Consider the following 6,367-nt stretch of genomic DNA (forward strand, 5'->3'; position numbering starts at 1 on the left):
AAGCATGATGTGTCGTGTTTCATGTCACTTTCTGTGTCACGGGTGTGTGCACAGATTTGTGCCAGAGCTGTTCTTCCCTGCCGCATGGCCTGCTGCAATAAGACGAACCATAGGGAGGGGGAATTTGTAATGTTGGCTGTACTTGGGCTCTAGATGCTATTCCTAGATTGACATAAGGTGTTTGCAGCTTGTGAGTTATCCTGGTGGTGTTTGGCATATGTTGTAACTTTCTTTCAGGTGCAGACGCATTCCATGTGTGGCAGGGGGTCAGAGTTAGGAGGTGTCGGGCCTTCTTAGGAGTGCGGTGAGTAGCTGAGTGGTGGGGTTTTGGCCGATGCGGTGCCAAGATCAGGGACTGATGTTTGGTTCTCTTTACTCTAGCTGTCTCAGAGACACCAGCCCAGTGCCAGCAGGACCTTCCCAGCTGACGAGGTGGCCTTTCTTTGCACCTGACAGGGACCAGCATCCCCAGATGTCTGAGAGATAAGTAGAGGGCTGTGACCCACAGAGGGGATGAAAGCAGGGTGCTGGTTTGGGAATTCCTGGGAGGGGGTTTTGAGTCCAGTTTTGGGGGGGGGGTGTGGTGTGTTCATGAAGTGGCCCCTTAGGCCCCATAAAAGCCAAGTCTCACTTTTGATTGCAGTGCTGAGGTGTGCAGCAGGGCAGAGCAGTCCCGGTGTGCATCGTGTCACTTGTCTATTGTGCATTATGTGTTGTTTGCGTATGCCATATCTTTCACTTAGGGGGGCCTGTGAGAAACCCTGGCATCATTGTTAGCCTCTGTGATCTCTGCACTCCTTGGCCTGGCGCCCAGGCCACAGAACTTTTGACTAGGGAGCTCAGACAAGCATCAGACTCTCTTCTCTCTTTGGAAGCATCCAGTCAGACGTCTTTTCAGGTCTTGTTCTGAGCTGTATGGACAGCTGTGCCCCACCTGGATCCATTATGGTGGATTAGGACTTGTAATATTACGAGGTTAGGTAGAGGATTTTGACTGTAGGATTCCTAGGCATCAGTCTTTGCTGTTCTTGGAATAAATCATTCAGTAATCATCTTCTTCCTCCAGGGTTCTCTGAGCCTCATCAGCTCACCATCGGTCTCAGCTCACTCATCTCCTTTTGCATTCTCTCAGTCCTTGCAGCCGTTTTCCTTGCCAAGAGATTTCTGTTCCTGTTGTGTCCCCGTTGTCTGTCCTATCCTGTGTCATGGCTCTCAGCACACATTTGTGCCCGAGCTGCTCTGCCGTGCTGCACAGCCTGGTGCGATAGGAGAAGTCCCAGGGACTTGGAGTTTGTAATGTGGGGTGTAGTTGGACTCTAGATGGGATTTGTAGATGGGCACATCATATCTGGAGCTCATCAGTTATCCTGCCACAGTGTGACTCTTGTCCTAACTTTTTTTTCAGGTTCAGATGGATTAAATGTGTGCCAGAGGGCCCCATGCCAGGTGTGGGGATTCTCCTGAGTAGGTGAGGCCCCATTTGCCTCTGCAGCAGACTCTGTTACACCTCTCAACTGACTCTGTTACACTGCTGTTCTTTGTCTTTCTTTTAGGAAGTAAATCTGGATGCCAGCAGTCAACGTGAGCAGTGGAGAGAATTGGTTGTTATTGCTCAGCTCTCAAGCACAACAATTTCGCAGCAGATTCATCGTGTCACAAGAGGGATCTGCCCAGTGTCAAGGATGATGTTTGAGATTGAGGCTTCAGGTGAGTTGAGGATGGTTACTGGGAGAGGGAGGGTGAGCAGGCATCCAGTTAGGAGTTCTTGAGAGGGGGTTTGCAGGCAGCAGGGTGAGAAAGGGTCTTTATTTGTTTATTTGAGAGCCCCTCCCAAGGTGTCTCAGAAGCCTAGCAGAGGCATTCCCATGGCTTACAGCATACAAGGTGATCCACTGCACTCAGAGCCACTTAACTTTGTCTTTCTGTAACCCAGGTGCCACTGCTAATAAAGGCCACAGCCTTGGAATCAGGATGAAGCTGGAGCCTGAAGGAGCCAGGCACACTCAGGAGAGGGCAAGTAGCTGACTTGCAGGGATTTGGCCCACATAACTCTGGACTCACTCTTTGGTTTTGGTTTTCTTTATTGCAGCTGACCGAGAGGCTCACAGGCCATCACAGAGCCCTCCAAGGCAGACTCATTTCAGGTGCAGCGTGGATTCCCCTCACCGATCATCCAAAAGATAAGTCGGGGGCCACGGTCTGGAGATGGTGGAGTAGCAGGTTGGGAGTTTTTGGGACAGATTCAAAAATGAGCAGAGAGGAAAGCAATCTTCTCCAAAGGCCTTTTAGGACAGCTAAAGGGAGAGGCTCTACTTTTGATGGCAGCTTTCAGGCGGGCAGTGCAGAACAGCTCTGGTCTGTATCCTGTTGTCCGGTGTGCTGTGTTCCCTAGTGTGTCTTTGGGGTCCCTTTTGCCTTCTCCCCTCGAGACCCTCACCACAAGCATGATGTGTCGTGTTTCATGTCACTTTCTGTGTCACGGGTGTGTGCACAGATTTGTGCCAGAGCTGTTCTTCCCTGCCGCATGGCCTGCTGCAATAAGACGAACCATAGGGAGGGGGAATTTGTAATGTTGGCTGTACTTGGGCTCTAGATGCTATTCCTAGATTGACATAAGGTGTTTGCAGCTTGTGAGTAACCCTGGTGGTGTTTGACATATGTTCTAACTTTCTTTCAGGTGCAGATGCATTCCACGTGTGGCAGAGGGTCAGGGTTAGGAGGTGCCGGGCCTTCTTAGGAGCGCGGTGAGTAGCAGAGCGGTGGGGTTTTGGCCGATGCGGTGCCAAGATCAGGTACTGATGTTTGGTTCTCTTTACTCTAGCTGTCTGAGAGACACCAGCCCGGTGCCAGCAGGACCTTCCCGTTTGACAAGGTGAGCTTGCTTTGCACCCGAGACCCGCATCCCCAGCTGTATGAGAGATAAGTAGAGGGCTACGACCCACAGTGGGGATGAAGTCATGGTGCTGTTTCAGGAAATACTGGGTGGAGTTTTTGATTCAGCTTTGGAGGTGGGGGATGTTCATGAGGTGGCCTCTTAGGCCTCATAAAAGCAAAGTCTCACTTTTGATCACAGTGCTGAGGTGTGCAGGGCAGAGCAGTCCCGGTGTGTCTCGTGTCACTTGTCTGTTGTGCATTATGTGTTGTTTGTGTATCCCATGTCTTTTACCTTTGGAGGGCCCTGTCAGTACCCCTGGCATCATTGTTAGCATCTCTGATCTCTGCATTCCCTGGCCTGGCACCCAGGCCATATATGAGTTTCTGATACCTGTCTGAGCTCCCCAGTCAAAAGTTACCTCTTTGGAAGCATCCAGTCAGATTTCTTGTCAGGTCTAGTTCTGAGCTGTATGGACAGCTATGCCCCACCTGGATCCATTGTGGTGGATTAGGACTTGTAATAATATGAGGTTAGGTACAGCATTCTGACAGTAGGATTCCTAGGCATCCATCTTTGCTGTTCTTGGAATTAATCATTCAGTTATCATCTTCGTCCCCCAGGGTTTTCTGAGCCTCATCAGCTCACCATCGGTCTCAGCTCACTCATCTCCTTTTGCATTCTCTCAGTCCTTGCAGCCATTTTCCTTGCCAAGAGATTTCTTTTCCTGTTGTGTCCCCTGTTGTTGTCTGTCCTGTCTGTCCTGTGTCACGGGTGTCTGCACACATTTGGGATGGGGCTGCTCTGCCGTGCTGCACAGCCTGGTGCGATAGGAGAAGTCTTGGAGACTTGGAATGTGTAATGTGGGGTGTAGTTGGACACTAGATGGGATCTGTGGATGGGCACAGGGCATCTGGAGCTCATCAGTTATCCTACAAGAGTGTGACTCTTGTCCTAACTTTTTTTTCAGATTCAGATGGATTAAATGTGTGCCAGAGGGCCCCATCCCGGGTGAGGGGATTGCCCCGAGCAGGTGAGGCCCCATTTGTCTCTGCAGCAGAAGTGTGTATGGTGAGTGTGTTACAGCTCTGTTCTTTGTCTTTCTTTTCAGGAAGTCAATCTGGATGCCAGCAGTCAAGGTGAGCAGTGGAGAGAATTGGCTGTTATTGCTCAGCTCTCAAGCACAACTATTTTTCAGCAGATTCATCGTGTCACAAGAGGGATTTGCCCAGTGTCAAGGATGATGTTTGAGATTGAGGCTTCAGGTGAGTTGAGGATGGTGCCTGGGAGAGGGAGGGTGATCAGGTATCCAGTTTAGGATTTCTTGGGAGCGGGTTTGCAAGCAGCAGGGTGAGAAAGGGTGTTTATTTGAGGGCCCCCCCACACAAAGCTGTTCAGAAGCCTAGCAGAGGCATTCCCATGGCTTACAGCATACAAGGTGATCCACTGCACTCAGAGGAATGCCATTTAACTTTGTCTTTCTGTAACCCAGGTGCCACTCCTAATGAAGGCCACAGCCTTGGAATCAGGATGAAGCTGGAGCCTGAAGGAGCCAGGCACACTCAGGAGAGGGCAAGTAGCTGACTTGCAGGGATTTGGCCCACATAACTCTGGACTCACTCTTTGGTTTTGGTTTTCTTGATTGCAAGTGACCGAGAGGCTCACAGGCCATCACAGAGCCCTCCAAGGCAGACTCATTTCAGGTGCAGCGTGGATTCCCCTCACCGATCATCCAAAAGATAAGTCGGGGGCCGCGGTCTGGAGATGGTGGAGTAGCAGATTGGGAGTTCTTGGGACAGATTCAAAAATGAGAAGAGGGGAAAGCAATCTTCTCCAAAGGCCTCTTAGGACAGCTAAAGGGAGAGGCTCTACTTTTGATGGCAGCTTTCAGGCGGGCAATGCAGAACAGCTCCGGTCTGTGTCGTGTTGTCCGGTGTGCCGTGCTCCCTGGTGTGTCTTTGGGGTCCCTTTTGCCTTTTCCCCTCGAGGCCCTCACCACAAGCATGATGTGTCGTGTTTCATGTCCCCCCTGTTTGTCACTTTCTGTGTCACGGGTGTGTGCACAGATTTGTGCCAGAGCTGTTCTTCCCTGCCGCATGGCCTGCTGCAATAGGACGAGCCTTGGGGAGTTGAAATTTGTAATGTGGGCTGTACTTGGGCTCTAGATGTTGTTCCTAGATTGACATATGGTGTTTGCAGCTTGTGAGTTATCCTGGTGATGTTTGACATGTGTTTTAACTTTCTTTCAGGTGCAGATGCATTCCACGTGTGGCAGAGGGTCAGGGTTAGGAGGTGCCGGGCCTTCTTAGGAGCGCGGTGAGTAGCAGAGTGGTGGGGTTTTGGCCGATGCGGTGCCAAGTTCAGGCACTGATGTTTGGTTCTCTTTAATCTAGCTGTCTGAGAGACACCAGCCCGGTGCCAGCAGGACCTTCCCATCTGATGAGGTGGCCTTTCTTTGCACCTGACAGGGACCAGCATCCCCAGATGTATGAGAGATAAGTAGAGGGCCATGACCCACAGAGGGGCTGAAAGCACGGTGCTGGTTTGGGGATTACAGGGAGGGGGTTTTGAGTCCAGTTTGGAGGTGGGGGGGTGTTAATGAAGTGGCCCCTTAGGCCCCATAGAAGCCAAGTCTCACTTTTGATCACAGTGCTGAGGTGTGCAGCAGGGCAGAGCAGTCCCGGTGTGTCTCGTGTCACTTGTCTGTTGTGAATTGTGTGTTGTTTGTGTATCCCATGTCTTTTACCTTAGGGGTGCCTGTCATTAATCTTGGCATCCTTGTTAGCATCTGTGATCTCTGCATGCCCTGTCCTGGCACCCAGGCCACAGAACTTTTGACTGGGGAGCTCAGACAGGCGTCAGACTCTCTTCTGTCTTTGGAAGCATCGCATCTGATGTCTTGTCAGGTCTTGGTCTGGGCTGTATGGACAGCTATGCCCCCACCTGGATCCATTTTGGTGGATTAGGACTTGGCGTAATATGAGGTTAGGTAGAGGATTCTGACCGTAGGATTCCTAGGCATCCATCTTTGCAGTTCTTAGAAGAAATCATTCAGTTATCATCTTCTTCCTTCGGGGTTCTCTGAGCCTCATCAGCTCACCATCAGTTTGAACTCGGTCATCTCCTTTTGCATTCTCTCAGTCCTTGCAGCCATTTTCCTTGCCTAGAATTTTCTGTCTGTGTTGTGTCCCCGTTGTCTGTCCTGTCCTGTCCATCCTGTGTCACGGCTGTCAGCACACATTTGTGCCCGAGCTGCTCTGCCGTGCCGCATAGCCTGGTGCAATAGGAGAGGGCCCGGGGATTTGTAATGTGCAGTGTGGGGTGTAGTTGGACTCTAGATGGGATTTGTAGATGGACACAGGATATCTGGAGCTCTTCAGTTATCATTGAACCGTCTGACTGTTGTCCTAACTTTTTTTTCAGATGCACCTCCTCAGATGACTGCAGTAGTTGTGTAGGTTCCTTCTTCTGAAAGGGAATAGGGCGCAAGAATTC

The sequence above is a fragment of the Ammospiza caudacuta genome, chromosome 27, assembly GCF_027887145.1.
Source record: "Ammospiza caudacuta isolate bAmmCau1 chromosome 27, bAmmCau1.pri, whole genome shotgun sequence".
Taxonomy (NCBI): Eukaryota; Metazoa; Chordata; class Aves; order Passeriformes; family Passerellidae; genus Ammospiza; species Ammospiza caudacuta.